This window comes from Rhopalosiphum padi, chromosome 1 (genome assembly GCF_020882245.1).
Source record: "Rhopalosiphum padi isolate XX-2018 chromosome 1, ASM2088224v1, whole genome shotgun sequence".
Taxonomy (NCBI): Eukaryota; Metazoa; Arthropoda; class Insecta; order Hemiptera; family Aphididae; genus Rhopalosiphum; species Rhopalosiphum padi.
This window is the reverse complement of record NC_083597.1, coordinates 40,874,162-40,901,834: the sequence shown is the minus strand read 5'-3', so window position 1 is coordinate 40,901,834 and position 27,673 is coordinate 40,874,162. Positions and strand designations below refer to the sequence as shown.

The 27,673-nt window shown below is 28.4% G+C and overlaps 1 protein-coding gene across 1 annotated transcript in view; it reads right to left on the bottom strand.

Annotated features, from left to right (window-relative positions):
* LOC132923673 (neuroligin-4, X-linked-like) overlaps positions 1-23,415 on the bottom strand; it is a 302,330-nt gene extending 278,915 nt beyond the window's left edge. The window contains exon 1 of the mRNA XM_060987600.1: positions 22,768-23,415. The gene's annotated coding sequence lies outside the window, so the exon portion shown is untranslated. The remainder of the gene's footprint in view (positions 1-22,767) is intronic.
* Positions 23,416-27,673: the final 4,258 nt, after the last annotated feature.

Below are 27,673 nucleotides of genomic sequence, written 5' to 3'. Positions count from 1 at the left end.
CCTTTATTTTTTTCAATCATTTAGATCATATTAATATGCGATACACACAGTGCCAGGATTCAGCAACTACTGGATCGATCTTGTTACATTTTAAAAGCGAGCGATGTTTCGTTCGGAAACTCTTGAATTATCCGCACAAGTCGTTGTTGATAATAAAAACCTTAGATATAATAAACACCGACCGGAACATATTATAGCGGGTTACGATATATAGTATGACGATGACAAATGGCGTTTGGCGACATACTTTTGATCACCCGCGGCTGAATAAAGAATAACTCACACAGACCGCGGACTCGTGAAAAATCAAAAATCTCCGTAGCGTAGGTATATATATGTATAAACTACGTCTGATCGATCGTTTCACGTCGTAAAAGGACGGACGTCAAATTTTTCGCTCGGGCGAAGGGCTGTAGGTCACAGGTATTCCCACTTCAAGTGTACTCCCGCTCCCCTCCCCGCAAAACCCTTTAATACGCGGAAAACGGCAACATAAAATTCCAGATTTTGAAAAGCGCATCCATTAAACCGATTCAGTTACATGGTAAATTAAAAATAACCATAATAATCATTATTGTATTTCACCTGCATAAAGTTGTCAGGTGCTTACGATTACCACCTACGTCGGGTCTACGTCTGCAGTGTCGTAAACATTTGGCAGTACCCAACAAAGTTCTCACTGTAATTTAATAATATATGATATTATAATTACTAATTGCCAACATATATATATTAAACGAAACGGGCGTGATTCAATTAAATCAAGTGCCTTGGACGACATGTGTTGCAATAACATAACTTGAAATGGCACTAACTTTAAAACATAATAGGTAACTAAATATTATGTACAACTATAAAATATATTATCACTGAACTGTCGCGATTTATTTTTATTGAGATAATATTACTTACACTGAACGGTTGACTAGAGAACTGACTATATGTGGATTATTGCATAACTCATTACGATAATCCATTGTGTTATATATATATATACTTTAACGATACGAGTTTTTATTATTTCGTCTTTTTATATAATATTCGATTATTCTTTAAAATCTATAGTTTTATTTTTAGTTTTTTTTTCTCTATAAAATATAATGTTAAATCTTTTGCAGTGTTTAATTTTATAAAAAGCCAATATTTTATAAAATCGCAAATAAAGAAATAAAGGGCGGATATCGATTTATTGTAAATTTATAATGGATTAACACTGTATACCTACTTACGGCGTCTGATGATACTACCATCAGAGTATTTGATAAAAAAGATTTAGAAATTCTCATATCAGTATATAATTTTAATATATACCATAATATTATACTCCAACGAAAACGAAAACACAGATAGTATTTTTATTTTTATTATAGAAGAACAAAATTATAATGTTAAATATAATTTGGGGAATTATTATTAATGATATGAAATATATCTTATTATGTATAGCGTTCAATACTGTAATTAAATAAATCGTAATGATTCAAAACAAAATTATCACAAAGTTATGAATATTGATGTAATAATAAATTAGCTACATTCAAAATGAAAAAAAAAAAAATATTGTTTTAACACATTTTATCGAATAATAACAATAATATTACTATAAATCATTTTTAATTAAAATATAGTTTATTTAAAATTAAACTTAAAATGTATTAAAAAGAATTTAACGTCAAATAATTTTACAATGATATTATAAAACGTTTGTACAACTGTAATTAATCGATTCAGAATCATAGTTTGTAGTAACGAATTAAGTGTATAACTCGTTATTTATTATCAATCAATAAAATACTTAAAATCAAAAGAATAAAGATTTTTAAATATAAATTTAAATTTAAAAAAAAATACATATATTATGCACAATTTATCGTCATGAATAATATGCGTAATATTAGACAATGGCTATATTGTATTACCATAGCTCATATTATTAACACGTTATAGCCGTTTATACAAATGATTCTTTTATTTAATAATTCCTCTTCAGACGAACACCTATGTTAATTTAAATAAACCCTAATGTTCGTAATTCACGTAAATTATTCTATAGACAACTACACTACGTTTTAACCACTGTCATATTATTGTGGCCTTGTAAATAATAGATAACACGCAGAATAAGATTTCAGAGAAAACATTTTAATGTTTTTAATGGCTTTGATGTTTTATCGATTTGAAGTTATTATAAAATACACTTTTATCCGTACTCGTTATTCGACTATATATGTGCTTATTACATTCCAATATTAATTGAGTGGTTATGGTATTATGTGTTATTTACAACTTTTGTTGATTTAATAATTGTATAGTCTGTTTGGGTAGTTTTAAATATTTACAATAATAAATCAATAAATCACTAAACGTCGTAGAAGCTAAATGCATTTTCACACATTAAAATTGATGGTGTAGTTAAAATAAATGTTGTTTTTAACAAGATCTTAATGAGTTTATGATATTTCCATAAATATTTAGTATCTAATTTTGGACACTCGACAACGCATAACTTTTTTGTCGGTTTATAATAATTATTGAAGTAATAATTTTGAGATGTGTTTCTTTTTTGCGGTATTGATCAAAAATAAATCTAAATAAAACAAGATCATAATATTTTATGAGTGACTAGTTACCGATCGTTATCATTTTTTGGAAATTATTAAACGTTTATACAAAACCGTTTTTAAATATTTTTTGAAACCTGGAACAAATTACCTATATTTCAAGTAATAGTTCTCCACGGGTACAGATTAAAAACTTGAAGCATATATTATATTTAGTTTTCATTCTAGAATCAAGTTTCTAGTTTTGGGTTAATCTGGAATAAGAAAAACTATATAATACATATATTTAAAAAAATATTTCTGACCTCAATTACACTGACATTAACAATAATTTATTGAGAAAACATAAGTATAAAATATAATAATAAATCTGGCATAATAATAGTACCTATATACAATATACATAATATGCACGATGTCACATAAATAACAAATATATAGAAATATAATCAAAATAATATGCCTTTCTATATTTTGAGTTTTGTTTTTTGCTATATAATTATATGCACATATACAAAATGATTCACTAAGTATCAAAACCCTGTATTATTATTTAATAACGCATATATTTAACTTATGGATTTTTAAAAATACTTAAGAAACCTATTTCTAAGTTTCTTAGATTTTTTAAACAATTTATCTTGCCCTGCGGTAATATAAACTTCTGTTTTTATTTTATTTGACTACATTTTCAGATGATTATTATAAACATGTTTATATTCAATAATAAAAAAATCAAACGAGTAGTTTCAGAATTATTAAAATTTATCTACTAAGGATAATATAGTCCAACACAACAGTTTTATATAAAATATAAAATAGCAATATTATTTGGTTTAGTACTTATTATTCTCAGACAATGTTTATAAATTATAAAATATCATTTTAGGATTATTAAAATATACTTTCATTTTCAAATCATCAAAGCCTCTATATTCTTTAAACTTTTTATAATATTGTGGACTACCTTCCTTAGTATGTATATTAAGATTAATAACTTTGAAACCACTAATTCAAACTTGGACCAAGTTACTTTGTTTTTATACATCAATATTTAAAAAAAAATTGTAATGATCTGCTTCGATATTTTAAGTAAAAAGGTAAATTTATTTAAAAAAAAAAAAAATATGAATCGTTACAGAAATTTAAGTAATATAAAAAACGAAAGTATCTTAAAACAATATAATTTTTAAAGATAAATTAAATTTTTAAGTATTAGAATTTTAATACATATACCATAATTAAATGAGGAATGGAGAACTTGCTCCTTTACAATAGGTGTTAAGTATACCTCATCATTTAAGTAATAAATATGAACTAGATGATAAATCATTTAATATAAAAAACAATTCTAAAAAAATTATATTTCTAAGGATATTTATATTTTTTAATATTATAATATTATATTGTATACCATTATAATATGGTATTACCTTATAAGTTGATATAAACGTAAAATATACCGGTATGAATAGGTTAATGGTATAAATAAATTGCTTATAATTAATCTAAATATTTTGAATTCTTTATTATGTAAATGAAATTACGCGTAGTAAAAAAAGGGTCATGTTCATACGAATAAAATTTTTGAAATAAAAAATAATAATATGTCGTCCAAATTTGAACTTGAAATGCTTAAAAGCATTTGTATTTTTGATATTTTAAGGTTTCTGAAAATTAAAATATCATACAAATCAAAACGTTTGCAAATTATAGTGATTTTGAAGAATTTCGTCAAATTGTAAACATAACATTTATTATACAACCTTGTTCTTATATAATGTTAATATTTTTAAATTTCTATAAGTTAACAGGGTTCTTGCACTAAGCTTTAAGGTTTAAAAATATTTATCACAACTTTTTAAAAATAAATAATAACTAAATAAATTGATAAATTTTAAAGCTTTTATATATATAGGTTAATATCAATCAAAATAATTTCATAAATTGAATAGTGTATATGATAAAACGATTATATGAGTTATAACGTGTTATAACGGAATATTTTAAGCTTCTATAATTAATATTTTATTAATAACAACAAAATAACAAAAATCATTCAAGGATAAATCATTAGGTTAGGTTTATTATATGCATTTCAATATTGTAATATTATAATACAATGTCATCACAATTTAATCTCGAAATTTCAATTCCGCATACAATATTCATGTTACTTACTTTTTTGAGTTTACATCAATAAAAAAATAAACGACAAGATAATTTTAAAATGTTTGTTATTTTGATAAATTTTTAAAAGTATTAACTAAAAACTGTTATTAAAAAACCACTATGTATCTATTTTTTATATAATTTATATTTTTATTTTAGGTATGAAACTTAGAGGAAACATATTAATATATTACAGGTTCAAGTTTTTTTTTTCATTATAAACTAAATAAATTTGAACATCAATTTATTTAGATATCTATAAAAAAAAAATATCAGAAAAAAATAAAAGATATTTTGATAAATGCATCGTATCTAAAAAATGCTTTTATTGGTATTTACTAAAAAGTAAAAATATCTACAATTATTGTTTTCCTGATTAAAACAAAAATACATTTTTTTTTCAAAAAAATAGGGTTTGTATATGCAAAATGTATAATTTTGTTTTTCTGTATTAATTAGAAAATTATTTCAGATTTTTGTATTTTTCTCTTAAAATACTGGCTAAATCCATTTGTTATCAGTAAGTGTCACCAAAGTTGAAGATCTCGTATATTTACTGATTATAAGAGTTACATAAGACATAAAAATAGAATAAAATAACAAATACACATCATTGTAAAACGAAATGTATTATGTAAAACATTAAAATTTAAAATCATTTAAAAAGTGAGTACGTTTGGTTAATGATCAAGTATAATAAATTGATGATACTTATCGTTTTAATTCAAATATATCATTTTAATACGAAATAGGTCATTACATACTTTAATTATAATATAGTTATGTTTTATCAGTGATCCGACTCCATATAAGTCATAATATGTTCTAATATCGAAGCGTCAATTATTTTATTAATTTATTTTGTCCAATAGTTTGTTAGTTGGTATACGCCTTATTTCTGATGAAAAGATGCACGACTACTCGTATTAACTTGTCCAGAATAATTTCGAATTGAATGAAACAAAACCGCAGTGTTGTTTTTTGTGTGGTATTTCATTTCAGTAGGTTTTTGAAATATTTTTATGTTATATTTACTGTCAAATAATAAAGAGATTTTTCATTAATATACATACTACAACATTTACATGGGATAACAGTGAACTAAAAAAAAAAAAAATGTAATACTTTCGTAATTTTGATAATGTAATGTATTCAAGCTATTTATATACAGGGAATTGTTTATTTTTTTAAGTGAACCAAGGTATACATCGAGATTTGTTAATAATTTATGCTTTGTAGTTTTGTTGTTGTTGTTTTTTTTTTAAAACTTTTGTCAAAATTCTTCATAGTAAAATTATCATAAAGTTAATATATTTTCTCCTTTTCTAATTCCTTAGAAGTGAAAAAATATTGTTTTTCAATAAAAAGAATTTACCAAAAATAATATTATTTTCAAAATGTTGCTGTACACTACATACCTGATTAATCTAAAATCATCACGAATATTATAATATGTCTCAGTATACTTAAATATAATTTTAATTTTATATTTAGCTTACGATAGATTATTCTAATTAATAATCCGCTTGCCTTATAATATAAAATGGATGTAAATAAATATAAACATTTTTATCATAAAAAATATCTCTCTAAAAAAGAAGTTTAAATTTAAGAAATTAAAAAATCAAATTATAATATGGTTGTTATAAAAAATGTAAGTAGTTAAAATATCATAAATTCAATTTAACAACAATTTTATAACAATAATTATAATTTAAACATAATGCAATTATAAAGTCGTATGTAACATCTATCTAAAATAAAATAATTTACTTTCATCTTCATAATACATTACCTTTTTCTATGTGACCCAAATTGTATTTTTATGGTTAATAAAATCAAGTTTAATATTTTATATTCTATACTGATATACATAATTCCAAAATTGTTTTAACCCCACGATTTTAAATTAAATATATATATCACAGTCATATAAAAAAAAAAAAATTAAAAATCAATATTATTTTTTACAGAATTAAATTTAGGTGGGTATTTTTTTTTTTAATTGAAAGAACAGCTGCATTTCATGTGCCAATTAATATAGATAAACAATACGATAATTAAATTACATCAACGCCGCGCTGTAGGTAGTTCGTCAAAATCAACTGGATTTAAAAAAAACAAGTAGTGACGACCAAAGTATAAAGTAAGAGCAGAAAATGTAAAATATTATTAAATATATTATTTAATCACTAACGTGATTATGTGAGTGTATGTACACAATTTTGATTTATCGTTAATTTTATATTATATAATATATTAAACACTACATAATAATTTATAAACGCGTATAATTAATTTATATTTGCCATTAAGTATTAACTGTTACTACTTCGTGAAATCGTGGAGATTTAATCAAATAGTTGGGGAAATTGTACCGACGTTCATGAATTGCAAACGAGACGCTGCAGATGTAAAAAAAAAAAAAAAAAAAAAATATTTGAAAAATATTGAATTTAATAACGCACCAAGTTTGTAATTACAAACTTACGGTAATGTGTTTTCCGCCGCAGCATACAACTCGATTTCATTAGTTGGATTGTCGGATTGATATTATGTAACGTAAGTGAAAATAATTAACGTTTTATACATTATTGAATTTTGTAGAAATAATGTATGTGGTTTAATAATTTGTAAAGGATTCCGGATCACTGAAACGTATTCTAATTTATATTAAACTTGCAATAAGCTATAACATGCTTTCAAAATTAAATTGATTCGAAATCGCATAATATGCATTTGTAATAATACGCGAGCACACTACGACTGTTATAGAATGAGAATAAAATATTAGTTAGGCAATTTTTACTGGCTACAACTCTAAAACCGCGTCGCTAAGACAAGCGACGAAACCTAAGTTTATTACTCCATTAGTTATTAGATTATACATACTAGATAGGTCCTCCATAATGATTTGATTTTCATATTCCTAATCAAAACGTCTGTTGATATAGATATTTTTTCGAACTAAACGCGATAGACGAGGATTCTGAGGTCACGCGAATGTAATAACCTAAATGGTACCCGAACATTGATACTATCGAGACAAAATGGTAACCGCTATAATTTTGATTAACTGTACAGAGTTCTACAACAGAGCCATATTAAATGATTCGTATTTACGGGTGATGAACTCTATTCGACATTTATCTTATAGATACTAACAAATAACATTATATCCACAAAATATAAACACATAATACAGACCCCACTCATAGAAATGTTGGTTCCTCTCTAGTACCTATAACAACAATAATATGATTGTGTAAATCGGGAATTTTCCAAATGAAATGATTACGAATTTTTTTTATTTTCAATTAAACAATAATTTTTATACATAATATGTATATTATTATATAATTTCCATTTATAGTAATTACTTATTAAAATGTTTAATAAACACTGATGTATATTCAATTTTGTCACTTCGTTCATATTATATCAATACATTACAGACTTTTATTTTTAGATCAAACACTCACAGCGTGGTTATTTAATTATGACACGGTATCTGGTAAATACCGCGTGGAACTAAATAGATACGTCAGCACAGTCTCCGTAATTTCTTCCGGTCAAAATTTTATACTATTGTACACGGTTAAATAATTATACGGCAAACGTTGAATGAACGTACTACAAAAAAAAAAAAAAAAAATTTTCAGTTTTTAAAATTTAATTAAAAAAACGTAAATCGACATTTTAAACAAATTTTACAGTGCATAAAGAAGAGACGAGTATAAGCATAAATACATTTTTCCATAATGTATAATAAAATACAATTTTGTTGGGTAATGAAAAATGGCTTAAGTAAAATAAAAATAAATGTATTGGTGAGCTATAAGTTATAAGTACATAAATACAAAAGATTATAATTTATAAAACTTTGTTTTGGTTAGACATATTCGTACGCAGATTTTTATAAAATAAGTGAACAATTATTATTTTAAATTTAATAAATACTGCACGTTAAAACTATGATAAATTTTAACAAAATAAATTAATCATATCGTACTGAATTCAATTTATATGTATTTTTAATTGTATTGACAAAAAGAAAAATCTATTCATTTTTATATGATTTGCTGGTATTTATATAGTATTTGAAATATTCAAACATTTTTCGATAACAATTACTTCTATTAAGTCTTTCGCTAAATTAAAAAGTCCTATTTTCCTGCGTAACGTTCGACAGAAGAAAACAAACAATTCTCTTCGATTTTAGCACTCAAAGAGGTACCCGGTTTGGAAATAAAACGAACAAAGTCAACTTCTTCCAAACACGAAATACTCTTATAGCAACTGAGATAAATTGAACAAAATTTAAAAGGACGCGTTAATGCATATTGACATTTTCCGAATAAAAGCATAATAGTAACATCTCTAAGATCAGGTGAAAGTATATTTTTTTTTGTAAGAGATGAGAACATTTACAATGCTAAAATAGAAATTGAAAAACCATTTATTCAATTTGATGTAAACTTGAGAAAGATAGAATAATAAACAATCGAAAACTTTGTTCGAAAATGTTTGTTATAAATATTAGCAATATGTATCAAAATAATTAAAGTTGCTAGATGTATTGTACATTTACTTCAAAGTAGAAATCGATTTTTATGTGTAAAATATGCATTTTGCAAGTGGAAAAATGTAAGTAGTTTACAATTTATATCATATCATATAAAAATGAATTCGAAATTGTATGTTTTATTATATAATATACCTATTAGAATAGTTACATTTTGTATTACCATTTCATTTGGATAATTGATCAAAAGAAGCAACACTTTAAAATTACAAACAAGTTACGTATTAAATAATTTCGCTTTAATTACAATAACATTAAATTAAAAAAATTAAATTGTTTATTTATTTCTTTATCATAAGATACTAAAAATTGATTTTTCAATAATTTCGTACTTATTTGGCCAGATTTTAAATTGATTTAAACAATTGTTCTGTGCACTGTGTTATACGTCCTATTCGACTATTGGGACTCAGCTGTAAAACAAAAATCATGGATTACAGTTTTCCAAGAGAAGCTAATATTTGTTTCCTCTTTCATCTCTCCATCACTGATCCCTTCTCTTTTGTACTCTTCGCTCAGTTCCCTCTGTCCGTGGCCCTTTCATTAATTCTTACTCTCTGTCTATAACTGTTTATCTCTGGCGTTAATATCACATATAAAAAAATAATTGTGATGTTTTAATTCAGACATATTAGTGATTTTCTTATATAAAACAATATAATATATTATTATTATTTAATTATTATTGACCAATCAGTGGTATTTAGATACAATTCTACTCAAATGTTATCAAATGGAAAAAATTATTTTTACTTCCACACACTTAGTTGCATGCGCGATATTCATATTAATTTTTCACGCACGGTCTAGTTGAAGAGTCTTAATCATTAACTACGATATTATATCGAACAAATAAAATATATATTTTAGCAACAACTTTATAATTTTCTAAATTAAAAACGAACGATAGGTGAAAAAGAGCTTTAGATATAAAACCTGTGACAATTATTATTTTTATTATAAATTGGACAGATTTTAAATATTATGAACATTAATTATTATTGTTATTATTATATATAAATATATTATCCAACATTAATTTCTAACCATTTCGAAATTGACAAAAATTGCAATATGTTTACAATTAAACGAGTACACGATTTTTACACACACTGCGTAATTCGTCTTCATATTGTCTTAATTGATTTTCTTAAAATGAAAGATTTTCAACTCATTTGAACTTATATTAACCATTGATTTTTTTTATTTAAAAAAATATGGCGACGTATCTCATCAGAACCAATTGATTTCCCGTCAATATACTATGTAAAAATCATGAAATATAATATTTGATCACGATATCTCAATAACAAACTATAAATACGTGAATATTATATGATTGTCTTATTGCGAACTAAATCCAGCCCAACTTCTAAATGTAAAATCAATAAAAAAAAAAAATGTTATTAAATAGCAAGACATTCACATGCATTTTTAAGACATATCCCGCAATATGCACGACACCACTGCACTGCCAAATCGAAAATAAATTGGAGTATTCACAAATTGCATGTTTTTTTTTTTTTCATAAAATTAACATTGGATTACAAAAAGTACTTTATGTTATGATATCACGAGGATGAGATTGTTGTAGAAACGTTATAAAATTGTTTTGACTCAAAGTGTCTACTGATACTTCACTTAATCCATAGTAATTTATAACCCATATTGCATGCAGTAAGGCCAGTCAGAGGGGTTTATTTTTGATATTGTCAAGAGTGAAAATCGTTGACCTTTTCAAAAAAAAAAAATATACGCCTATCCATGTATATATATATATTATATGATATAAAATAATATCGTCTATTCCGCCATATGTATATTATTACATTATAACCTTTCATCCACTCGTAAGTGCCACGCACGAAGCACACAACGGCGTTTTAGTTTATATTACTATTATTATTATTTTTTATATTCACTATAAACGAATATGGGTAGTTATATCCTATCCGTGCGGACGCAGAACGCCACTCGATTTCGCTACTTATTTACGATCGGTAGTTGTGTAAACTAGCTTTTACACGTAAGTTATCTCCGCGCATCTCCGCCCGCTCGTTCAATAAGGGGTGCGCTCCAGGAAGAGTGTGTTTCGAAAGTGGGCAACAGGACCAAAACTTTACATTATCGCGTAGCTTAAAAGTTTTTCCGGGCGTCCGGTGTCCGATTGAGTTGTGTGCAAAATCCGAAGGAAACTGCAAGAATATAGAGCACGTGCACTTGAACGCCCCTCCGCCGGCGGTCAGACGTTTCAGCGTTCGGGGATAAGAGTTAGTTCTGGTAGACATTTCGTAGTGTTTCGAACGCGGACAAAGACGAACGTACGTAATATCGTGTAATACAACAGTCGTCCGCAGAGCAGAGGTGACGATTGTAGACTGCATCGAAATATGACCTGTGTGACCGTTTGTTAACCGTTTGACTAAAAAGCTTCTCTTTTTTTATCGATATTGCTCGACAAACGTCCATCGTGTAACTGCAGATTGGAATGCACCGTATGTGACAGAATGCACAGTTCAATTAAAAAGCCGCCACAGTATTGGCACCCGCGATTGTCAAAGGCCATGTTATGTCACCACCGTTGTCATTATGGCTATCGACTCGTCAAAAATGCATTTTACACAGTTGAATTATTAATAATCTTTGTGTCCGAAAATGGTCGGTGACAATATTATTTCTATATGCTCTACTTCGATAGGCGCGTTATTTTCTTGAATGTATTACAATAATAATTAAATTAACGATTTAGTATCATAACGTGTAATATCTGCTCTGTACGTTGTGCGGTATAATTTTGTAAATTATAAAGTATTTGTATTTAACGAATTTTACCAATATACACATGACTGTACTATTGATGTACTTACATATTATGTACTGAGGCGTACCTAATAGAATATTGTTGTAATATAATGGATATAGCCTTATATGTAGTATTACATAAGTACATTTTAAAATCCTTATTATTTTATACTTGCGTTTATTATTGAACAACTTATTTAAAATCTAAAAATGGAAATACCATTAAATATACTGATTATTTTATTTGTGTATTTCATTTAGGACTGAATTTCTTTTCTACCATTAATATTCTGTTGAATTTTTAAGTTGATCTTTTGAGTCTAGAAACGTAAACATGAATACGCACGGTTAAATATACGAGTATATAATCATCCAAATAAAATAGTTTGAACCTAAAATATAAAATAGGTATAATATAAGGTATATACTATAATATATTATAGTCCTTAACTTATATTCACAAATGTTCTAATATGCGATTGGGGTATACTAGACAGATAAATAAAAAATATACTATAAAGTAAATAAAATATTAATAATATTATTAATTAATATTAATTACAATATTTTTATATTTTAAATATTTTAAAATATTTTATTGAATATTTAAAATGTTTTAAATACATTTTTAAAGCGGTTATGCCGGAGAGAAAATATTATTTTACAATATAATATATTTTTTTTTTTTTTACAAGGCTATGGAATTACTTTAAGTTATTTTAAAAATAATAACTTGAACACAGATTGAATTTTATAAACGTTAATTTTTTTTTTTTTTTAATAATAATTTAAAAGTAGAAAAAATAGTAAGTAAAATAAATGTCGAAGAAATGCAAGTGAGAATTCATGTTCATATTTATAAGGTTGACGATTTTTGTACAAAATCTCCTTAGTACCGCAACACTTTTCATACTTACTTATTATTTTTTTTAATCATATAGCCAGGGTAAAATTATATTTTTGAATTTTCAAGCATAAATATTCTAAATGCAACAAAAACGAAAATCGTGTTAATTTTGTTTTTATTTGTATTGATACATTTTTTTAGATTGCATTTTAAATAAATGTTCAGATAAAAATATTTTATATTTTGTTTATAAATAATTCAAAATAACTGAAAGGAAGAAAGCAAATAATCACGCTAATGAAAAATATTTCAGAAACATTTTATCTTTCATAAATACTCCACAAAAAATAAACATAATTATGCAAATCATAATACTGTGACACTATATTTAAGTGGAGTTCCCGGTGATCGTCTTTGAATTTTTAAGCATTGAAAATTCATCGAGTAGGATAAATGATTCTAACCAGATAACTAATAACCCAAAATCGGTTAACAGTTTATGAAGAAATGAGTTTTCTTTTAATGAACTTCTTCACAAAACTATGTGTATTTCTACGACTTTTTAAAAAAAATACATTTTAAAAACGATCAGTCCCAATTCTTTTATATATGTTAAATGTTCCACTTACAAAATATCTACTAAGAACTTGATGAATAAATTATACGCTGTTGAGATGTATTTAATTTTTAATCCGATAGATTCATCACGTAGCTTCAACGCAGAAATTGTAAATGTCATTAACAAACAAACTCATTATAATATAATATAATTGCTTTTATTATAATGTATGAATAACCCAATATAATTTGCATATTGGAACTATGTTATTATACAAATTATAAAAATATTTAAATACGTAATACTATGTGTATACTATCAATTTTTGTTCATTTTTTCGATTAAGTGAAGTTGGATTAAGAAGATTCCACACCGATATTACCAATATCTACCTCTCGCACAACTGACGATGGTGTGGCAAAATCCTGTTCAATGAAGCGAATATAATGAGCTATACAATTATAACTATCCTTTCAATAATCGAATTTCGAATTTTGATGTACATAATACCAATTGTATTTCAACTGATACACTGCTTGAACATGAATAAACATTTATCATATAATAGCAAGAATCCTGAATAATATCATTAGATAAAAATCCTTTTCAAATAAATTATATTTCATTGACTCTAGTTAGATATTATTATACTACAGATAGAGAAAAAAAATCGTCATTTATCAATTTTTAATAGTAAATCAGCCTAAAATTGATCATCTAGCACCATAATTATTAATAGTAATAACTTTGGTTTAAAGTAAATTGTAAGACATCCAATCAGTGTTTAATAATGTCTACAAACACTCGCGATGAAATGTAATTATTACATTTTTCTATTTACCAACTATTGACCATTAAAAAATTAAAAATCAAATACTAAAACCTTTATAGTTAAAATTGAAAAACTATACACAACTAAAATTAATCGATTCAAAAATGTGTACAGATTTAGTTTCTAATAAATATTACATTTTTTCCAACTAATTAAATAAATAACGTGATATTTTTAGCTGATAATTTATCAATAATTTAGTCTCTATAATATAAAGTTATTATATAAATACAATTATGATTATAAATTGTATATTTATTTGATAATTTTTGTGTGATACGTATTATTTATGATTTTTAAAAATATAAAAACCATAAAAATAATTGATGTGGGCTTGAAAAATATTATATATATTATACTCCCGAGTGTTGATCGTCAAAATAGTGAAGTAAAAAACTATAAGAACAAATATCTTATACATAACAACAACAAAAAAAAAAAATAAAACTACGTACTTAGGCGGTTACTTATTTAAAACCAAAAACATTCTTGCTTCAACGTTACTGCACGGTACTTAATTATTAATATTATAATAAACCTTATGTTAACAAAGATTCAAAAACTAAGCATACACAATTCATGAGAGAGATTCGCAAACGTAAAATCCAGATTAACGTGGTTAAGCGTTTTTATTATTTATATAAAAAAAAAAAATACAATTTCAAAATTCGTCCGTGCACTATGTATAGGTGTACTTATATTAAAAAATATGTTTTTCGAATTACACATTATATTTTATATTGATATATCGTTACGTGTGAACAAGTATGCGTGCATAATATTATACATGACGCGCGTGTGTAACTATATATGTATATTCTCATCTTTGCGGTTGAGGTGTTTTCGTCTCGGTTTGTTTGCTCGCGCTACCGTTGTCTGCAGACTGGACCCAAACTTCGTTTATATTACGAACTTTTAGCAGAAAGTTTTGTCTCGGTCAGGTGGTATTAGCAACTCAGGGCCCCTACAGGGTGGTGTAGCACAAATGACCTGAGCAAACTCTTCAAGCATAGCGGCGTTAATTACATTTACAAACTTTCACCTGTGTGTTTTATGCAAATCGGCAACGTCCAGGACTTTTGAGAACAGTCCAAAATCCAACGACAGTGAAAAGTTTCCATTTAAAATATTATACCATTTGTGTGATACGGTGTACATTGATATAATATTATGCAAAACTCGAATAAATAAGAATCGTATAGCGGTGACGACGGACCTGTAAGACGCGGTTAGAAAGAACTATTAAATATTATAACTTAAAACTACTGGAAATCGCTATCCCACGTGGCTCGTTTAAAAATTATCTTGTACAAGCCAATTCTAGTTCAACAATGTGTGCAGTTTGCACGCGTATAGAGTATGTAAGGCGCCGTTAATAGGAATTTCGGTTTTTTTTTTTTGTAGGAAACTTGTTTTGGATCCCCATTTCCGTTGGTCGGTATGGACATCAAAGTCTCCACTTGATTGACCTTAGCTAATGTAACATTCCACATTCCTTTATATCCTTCCAACTCTACCCTTTCTCGCATAATGAAATTCGACAATGAAGAGGAACCGTCTTCTTTGATATAATGTTTAATATATTATAGAGAATAGACTTAATACATAAAGTGATTCATATTGTACAGAATTATATTTTCAATTTAGACTATAGTTTGTTTATTGCGTATGATTAAATACAATTTAACGGTTTCTTACTTGAATACACTAAAACCAGAAACGTAAAAAATTGGTCAACACTATATTTATCTCCTTGTAATAATTTTTGTATGATTCTTATAATGCTAATTAAATACCAACTACGGGATTACTATTGCTATAAATTAAGTAATATTACACATTATATGGTACAAGTGCTGTAGGTAAATGCATAAAAGTTGATGAATATAATTTAGTAAATCGTTTACGGAACGACGTGCCGACGGTGATTTTAAAAAATAACACGTCGATTCGGTTAGTTATCATAGTATGTTAATTAAAATTTAAAACTTCAAAAATGGTTAAAATTTACTATATGAAAATTAAATAGACGGAAAATCTAAAGTAATTTTGTATGTTAATTTATAAGATAAATAAGTTTCGTTTTCCTGAAAAGGTTTAAAAATATCAAGTTGTGGTGTAAAACGCAGTGAAAAAATAAATAAACGAATGTGAATTTTAACACGCTGTGCAATGTTGGTAATTAAACTTCGAAAACCACTATACTACGTAGTTGCATCAACAATATAATAATATATTATAAAATAAAATATATAATAAGAACTGTACTAACATAATAATGTGTTCAACTACCTTGGGAAATGAACGGTCTGACGAGACTTTGTTGTTTGGCGGTATAATACTACAAGAGTAGATCTTATTCCAAGAATTCAAGTTATTTGGGTGAGGTTAGAGAGTACATAGCTACCACTAATAATAATAATATTTACCTAATATTTACTGGAAAAGACAAATAAGTGTTAGGTATCTGGTATTTAATGTATACTTATATACACAATATTAGCATCCGAAAAAAAATATTGTTTGTTGTTTTATTCTTCAAACACCATATTAGTATAAATTATATATATTTATACGATTTTGATTTCTTATTAGTTGTATAGTTTATACTCAGAGGTTTTGTATTAACATGTTTAATGAAAATATGTAACGTCACACATTGGATTCGCACTATAACAATATGTTTTGTATTCGTTTACATTGTATGCTCTAACAAAAAACTACGTTTAAACAATTATTATTCATAATTTGTTTTGAATAATACGAAATAAACATTACAAAACTCAACGTATATTATTGTTTAGGACGCGACGTTTAATTATAAATCAATATCGTCTTCTAGATGATGTTATTGTTTTAAAAGCTTCGTTGGAAGATATTATCATTACTAAAATCTAGCTAATATCAATCTATCAAATAAACATCATTAATCTTTTTTTTTTTTTTAATATTAAATTCCTGCACGAATCGATAATCGTTTTATTAAAAGTAAAAGCTCAACAATAGCAGAGTTGTGAAAGTGTTATTAAACGCATTAAAGCAAAATGTATAATACAAAACACTTACAGCAACTGATTAAAAACATTTTAATAGGTTAACTTTAACAATGAATACAAAATATTATAATCTTTGTAGACTTTCAAAAAAAAAAAAAATACCTCATTATAAAATATAATGTGTAGGTAATGTATTCATCGTTTGCTTTTAAGATAATCGTTACAATTACACATCACTTAAAGTAAATGCAGCAAATAAGCTTGATGGAAAATAAACATTATCAAAAAACTTTATAAAACAAAAATTGTCATCGTATAGGTTATAGTTAATCACTCAGGCTGTAACACATAGTTCATAATAATTAAAATAAATCTAGTAAGTGTTTTAAAGATTACCTATTTCAGATATTTATCGAACACATTATTCACTATATTTTTTTCTTATAGATACATATAATTATATAGTTATTGAATCGGATTGTACTCGGGAAATTAAATAATAAACGATCATAATGACTTATAGTCTATCCACATAAATGATAGTGTGAAATGGTTACACGTCGATAACTGTTGGAAAAACAATTAAAACCGAAATATATCATTATGTTTTTTGCGATGGTAGCCTGATATATTATTTCTAACACTATATTGATGGACTGTTAATACATTTACGACAACCGTATACTTTCGTATACGAAAACATATACTATTTTCTTTATTCAGTTCGTGATATCATTACGTACTTACTTACATTAATTGATAGTGTACCGTGATTTTCTTCTTAACAAACGGTTTTGGGTATTAGCGTCTTGTAGAAGTTTTCAACTGTGGTTTATAATCAAACTAATATTGATCTAAGTTATTTGAACATTAGACATTCGATGATTACCCTGACGTTGTCTCATCCATCGCAGCGTTATTCGTAATTAATTTATATTGAACTATTTGAATTATATCTAAGTGATTTAAATTTACATGACTCGGGTATGTGACACGATAAAATAGTCAATTGTCGCAAAAAAATAATATTTTAAGAACTCTAAAAAATGATTGTATTTAAAATAATAACATATCCATTATTTTTTTATGCATATTGCATATTCATAGTTTTTTTTTTTAGCAGAAGGCCTTCTGCCTGCAGTTTGCATTCAATAAACTCTATAACGCATAACAATTTTAATGTCGGAGGTTATATGCAAAATACATCAGACCTGTACAGCATGAGATAAATAATTCAATTATAATAATATATTGGTGCAATGCGATAAAAATAGTTCACTAACGTTAGGTTAGGTTTATGGTTATGGTTTGTGACTACGCAATCAACCGTTATAATATTATTGTTTGTAATCAAATCTGCTTATACAAGTGACTCCTAGCATAATTATTATATAGCAATGTATTTTAATAATGTTATATAATATTGTAATGAATAGTTTACTATTTTTCCCAACGATCGTTTAGCATAAATTCATATGGAATATATTAATAATATTAATAAATTAAATTAATAACGTAACGACTAAAATAAATTTTTATATTACATTTCCCCGGTTTGATTTTTAAAGATTGGACTGCTTGTAAAAACCAAACGCCCATTAATCATCGTGTACATGTTTGTATTTTAAAACGATTATATATCAAATTATGTAATTTCACAAACCATAACTCATCAGAAGTTTTCGTTTCCTTTTTTTTTTGTACTGTTAATTACTCACTGAAATATAATATGATTCAATATTTATTTACTTTTATGAATATTAAAAAAGACGAATTGAGTTAGGTAATATGATTTAATTAGCATAAATATACCACATATTGTCTTCGCGGAATCGAATACGAGAAAATTACTTATTGTTGTTTAAACGTAATAGTTTCTATATTTTATTATACACACAATATACCGAAATGTACTGTGGTCATTTTGTTTCCTTTTGACAAGTATTTGTGGTTTTTAAAACTTTTGCACTTCCGAAAAGAAAATAAACGACCCGCGCATGACACGTTGATTGATGATCAACCGAAAACGTGGACAAAGTTCTAAATGTACAACAATCGAAATTTCAGATTCAGAAAATTGCATACGAGACTTATGCAAACGAATGGAGATGAGTACCTAGTCCGTTTGAACAAAAAAAAAAAAAAAAAACAAGATATAATTTGTATTTTTTATTCGTAACAGCCACGACTGATCAGACGCTTTTCATATTGAAATAAACGTTTCAATTGTGTTGTTTATTTTTCTTCTTATTATTATTATTTCGGTGTTGACGTATTAATAATAAATGGTACCGATTCGGACTGTAATAAGACTGCCATCATTTATATGACTGCCCGAATCTTAAATGTATGTGGCTTGAGGTCGAAATCCATTCGGATTTCTATCAACGGGGAGCAAAAAAGCAAAATAAACAGAGAATCAAACATAAAACAAAACAAAAATACAGTGTATTTTGGTCAGTATAATACGCGTGCTGCGAGCCATAATTCAATTTACGTATACCATAGGGCATAGACGATTCACAAAAATGGATTCCTAGAGGTATTAATAAATCAAATGTGCATTCAACGATTGGCAGCCATGTTAAAACATCAGGCATAATGTTTTCATGGAGAGAGTCTTAAAAATTTGTCTGTGCTAGTAAATCAATTATAAATCTCCAATTTTCTCGGCTTATTTTCTAGCGTATTATTCTTACGTTAGTATTCAGATCTGAACAAGAAATTTATTGGATTTGTCAATGACGACTTATATTTTCCCTTAATACCTTTTTTAGGATGAACGATGTAAGTACTGAAAATGTTCAAGTGACATACCATTCGATTTGACATCGACCGTATATAGTACGTATTTTATTTAACATTTTGAAGTTTTTATTTATTTTCTAAAAAATCATAAAAACAAATCAACATTGTGAATCCTGTAGTTTTTAAAACAACTATTTATTCTGTCAATTTTTCGTGTTCCAATTAAATTATGTCACGGTTATAATATTATATAACATAGGCACTTGAAATTTTGACTAAATAAACCGTTTAAAACTTTATAAGTTCACAGAAAAAAATTGTTTTGTTAATTTATTGAAGTATAACAATTTTTTTTAAATATTATTTTAAATTCCATAATAGTCGTTTTCATGTTTTTTTTTTTTTTTTTTAATATGCGTCTTAAACATAATTTAACTAAAAGTTATTATCTCCTTCTGCGACCTTTCTTAGTGTATTATAAACCTCGTTATTTGTTTTATTTTATTTTACCAACATGACTAGTAAATAAGATATAACAATAATAATCGAACACTATATATAAACGAATTTGAACCAAATAAAACAACCCCCCAGTGGGATATTGATCATTGAATCGATTAAAATATAATTTGAAAATATCAAGTGCACGTTTTCCCTCGAGTGCCAATTCCGTGTAGTCCCTTGAACTCGGCCACTAGTGGTTCGATTATTATCCGTAACAGCTCCAATTGAGTACTAGAGGAAAAAATAAAAAATAAATGACACGACACTCTCGAGAGATAGTTCCATACACCAGAAGGGTTTATTTTTATATAATTTGTTATTTTTTTTCAAATTGCCTCTAGAGATCTGAAATGTGAGTAAATGAAAAAAAAAATTCTATCGATGATTTTATACGACACAAGTGTGGAGCAAATGAAAAAATAACGTAAATCACAGTAGTAAAAATGTATTTAATATTATTATAACAAGACGATCTCGGACAGAGAAAAACGGAGAAAAATAATACGACCTAATACTGCATTTACGAGCTTTGTAGCATTTTAATTGCTACACGGCACCATTCTTCAGATGTAAAGGACGAATAATTACGAGGGGATGATTGTAGGATATATATATATATATATTTATGTGTGTATGTGTATAGAGGTGGAGGGTAACGTCACGCTGAACTAATTAATATCTTTGTCATTTCGGCGTTCAACCGCAGTTATAAGGTCTCCGGGTTTTTCATTACGGGCACCGCTAATTCCACGGGCATTCATCCAATTCAATCAGACGATTTAAAATTTAGTCACGACGATTTGCTTCTATACCATTCTATTATAATATGTAGTACGCGTGTATGACGTGATGATGTGCTGCATTTGTCCAGGCAACGCTGCCGCGACCGGTTACGTATAGGCGATATAGTTACGATAATTTCGAGTCAAACGTGAATGAGAGCGATTGTACAATCGTATTAAATTACAAATGTAAAAATTGTTATATACGAAACAATATAATGTGGTTACTCGAATTGTAGTGGGACGACGAGAAAAAAGTTTATCGAGTCCGCGGTACGGGTAAGAGAAGGAGTGAGTGAAAAAGAGAGGAGAGAACGAGAAAAAAATTATATATACATATATGCGATAACGAATATTTTAAATGTGAAACTAATACTACTTGAAAATCCATAAAAACTTCAATGTCGCCTTTAGCGGTAACGTTGTTCTTTTGAAAATGTTTAAAAAAAAAATTAAAATAAAAACAAAACGCAGAAAAAGTAAGTTTTTCAGCTCATAAATAGTTTTCTTATTTGCTCTGAACACTATCCAAAAATTAACTTTTTATGTTTTATATTTATCCCCAAAATTTAGGGTATTCCGTTCAAAACTTTCGTGAATTATGACCGACCTATGTTTGCATACTTATTAAAACCCACGTATTATCGTTTTAGTGGAGGTTCGCAATTAGTAGAAATTACGAAGGCGGTAATACCAAAACAAATATCTTAATTTTAGGGGTGTAGAAATTCGATTCGCTGTGACACGTTTGTTTACTATATCGAATGTATATATAGATGTTTTTTAATGCGTATCAAAAACTACTCTGTTTGTGTAACAATATAAAAAAAAAAAAAAATTATATAAATGAAAAAAAATAATAATAAAATATAATTGAAAAAAATAAATACCAAACAAACGAACTTTGATTGAAAAAGAATTCGAACCATCAATATTTAATTGAACGAAAATCTATTTCGACTTTTCCGCTCGACACTATATTTATTAATGCATCGGGTAATTAAAAGTTTATTTCGTGTTTATCTATACGTCGACTATACTGCAGATTAATAGTTTATGAACGCGCGTCTTCGTGAATTTCCGCCATTTCAAAAATCGGTAGAGTACTAATAATTCATTGTTGTATCGTCGGAGAACTCGTTTTAAAATTGCAATGTGTCGCGCACGAGACGAGATCGCATCTTAATCTCGTTCCGGACGAGTACCGATATAATGACGCAATAAATCAAATCGATGGCGCAGAAAAACCTATTTCAGAGTAGGTGCTTTTTTTTTTTATTTGTACGTATTTTTTTTTTTTTGACACGCGCGCGTGTGTGTTTCCGCGCGGTCGTATGTGTGTGCGGCGCTTGTGTGTGTGTGTGTGTGATGGCACTCACCACGATGTTTATACGGTGCACTCGGGAGACTGACGGAGACGACGACGACGACGACGACAACGTCGTTAAACATTCGCACACCACATTGGGACGGACACCCGAAACACGAATAATTACATACAATAACAATATTGATACTCTATAGACGAGACACAATCGGATTAAAAAAAAAAATATTAAATATTTTCAAATTTCGATGAAAAAAATAAAACAAAATCAACTATAAATAACGTGGAAAAATAAATATTATTTAAAAATAGCGGTCGCACTGTCCGCGGCGGAACACTGTAATTTTTGATATTTCCACGACGTGTATTACGACCTTCTATTACCCGTTCGCGCGCGTGTGTGTGTGTGTGTATGTGTGTACGTATGTGTGTGTGAGTGTGTGTGTGTGTGTGCAATAGGACTTGAGTGTGTATTCGAGTGTATATGTCTATGTCTATTCGTGTAGAACGTGTGTGCGTGTGTGTGTGGTGTGTACGTGTGTACGTGTGTGCGTGTGCGGTGGTGTGATTTTACGTGTATTATTTGGGTGTGTACGCGAAAAACAGAAAGCGAACGACCGCGACGACGGCGACGACGACGACGACGACGACGACGAACACCGCACCGGCCGGTCGAAGGGTTGCTCGGAAACTGGCGGGAGCGTCGGCGGCGGTGGCCGAAACGGAATAACGGGACGCCGGCGTATATGGTGCGGGCGAGTGAGGGCGGTTTGTATAGATTGCGGTGGCGGTGCGTGGTCGGAGCGAATGTCGCGGGGGTGGAGGAATGAGATTCCTCTACATTCGCGTGTGTACGCATGAACCACCCCACACGCGTCGCGTCGCCGTGTCGTCTCCACCCGCTGCTGCTGCTACCAGTAGTTCTTCGGGGCGGCGGCGGCGGCGGCGTTCGCCTTGAGAGATACGGTCGGTCGGTCGGTCGGTCGGTCGGATGGTATACTCTCTCCCTATCGCGCCGCGTCGCTTTCTCTCTTTTTTTCCTCTTTTTTTTTTTTTTTTTTTTAATCGACAGATCCGTTATCTCGTCAACACATGTGGGACGCGGTCATGTCGGCGTGCGTGTCCGCGTGTCGTCGGCGTCGCGGGGAATGGCGGTGGCGGACGTCCGCCGTGCGCAGAGACGGCGGCGGCAGTGGAAGTAGTCGCGGTAGCGGCGAAGGTAGCTGGTAGCTGCTGTAGTGTGTCGGTGTGACGGTGGATGGAAATAAAAAAAAAAACGCGGGCCGCCCCGATTCGATCAATCCGTCGCCAGGTTAGGTCGGGTGTATATTATATACGATTCCGCATGTCAAACATTACATTATACTCGCGAGAGTATATTATATACGGTTTCCGCACGCACCCCGCGTGAGCCGGTAGGTCCTATTATATATATACTCCGTATTATTATATATAAATATATATTTGTCGAGCGTGCTTACCCCCAATTATCCTTAAATAATACGTTAATTATTCAAACTCTGATTTTCGGGGATTTTTCACTGCATTTCACTGTGTCATCAGACCATCGCCTAGGGGGACTCTTTTAATCGCCAAACTCCGGAGTATTTGAAAATATACTCAAATATTCCAAAAATTAGAATTTAAATAAATGCATTACCAATCAAAGCAAACCGTGGGGCGGAGGGTGAACGTTATCGTTGAACACAGTGTGCGATATCGCACTCCGAGTATAAGTAGGCTTTTCCCGGAATTATCGTAGTTTGACCGCGACTATAGTATTTCGATCGGAACACAGGTGTCGAATCGACGTCGTGTCTAATGTACCATATTTTATATCATTATATCGCATATTATAATAAGTCTAAAATATATTATCAGGAAACTTTCGAGGCTATCTCATGCACGAAAATATTATTATACTTAACTATAAATGTATATAAAGATGTATTTTATAATTAATAAGATTAATATTATACTTAATATGGATGTATAATTATGCTTTATAACTTACATATACATTTTTGAAAAATTGTTGGTTTAGCTAATTTTAGTATTTTTGGTCTTAGCCATTCAATGATTTCTCAAATTTCCTCTACTCCTCTATGGTAGTATCGTAAGTGTATGTCTATGACTTCGGAGTGTCTTACTGGATTTCTAGGATCAAAGTTCCAATCATACGGTCATTTATGTTGAAATATTATTATTGTTGTTGTTGTTGTTGTTGTTGTTTTTGTCGCCGTATACCTGCGAGTTTGATGGCGATATTATAATGCCCAGAGGTGATTAATATTACCCATGGATGAGTTATAAATAATATTTGCGGTCGTCAATCGCTGCTGGATGACATCATTAAAATCGATTTTGACCGGAAATAATATCAAAGGATTCGTGCATCAAGGCGTTCGGTTAAAAGCCGACCATTTCCTTGACAGCAAATCCCCGTTAAATGTTTACGATTTGCACACAAACTCAATTGTTGTTTGTTACAGTAAAAATATATAAATCAACATGGCGACCGAGTTAAATTGCAATAAAAGTGACGTGATACGTATGTTGTCGACTCGGAGCTGCGCTAAGCCATATTGCACGCAAAGGCAAAAATTTTCTATCGTCTCTCATTCGCTCTATATAGATGGGATGATGGGATAACTCTCCAAACCAGAAAAGGTGGCTTTTTAATATTATAGTATATATCAAGAAAAAATAATTTATATAATTATTCTCTCTATTTATTTTCCAAACAACGCCAAAACTTCATAATATATCTCTAATCATAAAATAATAGATATAAATATTTTAGCAACATATTTTTTTCATAAATGTTATTATTAAAAAGCATAAATTGAATAGAGACTGATTTTAGTGCGGTATACCGAGAAACCGCTTAGTTAGTATATTTAGAACCAACCACAGAGTAGTCATGGGTGCAGACTACTTGGTAATAATGTCAAATACCGTCATATATTTTTTTTTTATCTACTTTATTATTATATACACACACAATTTATTAATTTAATATGAGTGCGCTATAATTTCACCAATCTTAGGTTCTCTAAGTTTCGCAGTACACTTTTTCCACTCTCGATAACACAACACTATCAGTCGTGTTTGGGCATTACCATGAACGTTCAACAGTCATGCGTTATAATACATGGCATCCAACAAATTCCGACCGTGCAGTTACCGTCGGTTCGGTTTGAAGCAGCCGCCCAGTTAATCTGTAATAATTATGCGAGTGCAGCCGTTTCACTATAATTAATATTTGAGGCGATCCAAAAAAAAAACAATGTACTATTTTTCAGCTAAATCCGATACGCTCACCTAACATATCCATGTATTGTACCACGTCCTCTGCAGGCGGTAATTTGTCATTTCGAGATTGACAATTATTATATTATTTCTTCGTATTATTATACCCCTCGACAAATCTATATTAAATTGAATTTCTCCGGGATTAATTCTATTATTAATCCCAACTCATCGATGTAGCTAGCTGTTTTTGGTACATCAAAGACGTTGCGCCCGCTCGAAGTATTCGGATAAAAATGTGTATTTCACGAGTGTCTCGGCTTTCAGACAAAAAAACAAAAACGCTCAAGCATAATATGCATCATTCCTTTGTCGTCAAAAACAAATTCAAAATAACCAATACAAATCGAATACATTTATGTGCCACGCAGATATTAATTATTATTATGAATTTGTTTTTTTTTTATTTTTGTCAATCAACCATTATGATCAACGAACTGACTTTAGATCGAAATAATAATGGTTGCCAATATTTATGACAAGCTTTCTTCTAAAAGCATGTTAAAATATTTTTTTTTTATGTATTAAAAAACAAGATAAAACACTTTTAAAAGTGCCAAAAATATAACCAAAGTTAAGTGTAAATCTCTCCATCTCCCCTAGAAATATTTTTCCGAGTTTAATCTACTTATTATGTCATCTAGATTATAATATTTTGTTTTATTTTCTCGACAAAAACTTAATAAAAATTTGTTGAAGTGAATATTTTTGCCTGATTACTATATATTCTGTAATAGTTTTCCTAATCCAATTCATTTACTACTGGAACTTAAAATATTGTTTCTATAGCTTCGGAATAATAAAAGATACCGAAATACCGAATAATAGTTTGTGATTGTAGACTGTACTTCGAAATTGTTTCCTTTTGTTCGTTACTAAAACGATACGTAATAAAAAGACGGAAATAAGAGGTCCGTAATAACAATAATTTCAGTGCGAGTTTGATAATAAGACCAAAATCCTTTCACATAACATAAAACGTAACGATCATATTATTATTAAGTCACACTTATATTTATCACGATTATATTTATTTTCTGTTTCAATGATGAATACTGATCTCATATTTCTTAACTAGTATAATTAATATCCGTTTAATTAATTATAAATGTATTTATTTGTTTTATCCCTGGCCGCAGTGGTCATTGATAGAGATTAACATAGTATAGTTAATTATATAGATAATAATTATGTATTACATAATTTTATATTAAAAAATTATATTATAAAGAAACCTGTTTACAATAATGTAAGTGTAATACAATAATGGTATTGTTATTGTTTCACAAAAATACTATAAACAATTAATGTTATGTATTCAAACTGTATGTACTTACATTTATCAGCATGGGTTAATCGTATTAATAGGTTTTAAGATAAATACTGAATTTGCTTTTACATGTTTACATTAATTTATTGCGCTACATGAAATAATCTACAAAATTCAGTAAAACGACCTTTGAAATCCTCTGTCCATTTACTATGCATGGTATCAATTATTTATTTGAAATATTAACATAAAAATTGAAAACTTTTGTAAATTTTAATATTAAAGATGTTAATTATACATATTATTGTGTTTACTCATACAAACTATTATTTACATATATCATGCAACTTAATATGAAATTTCTTATCAATGTACT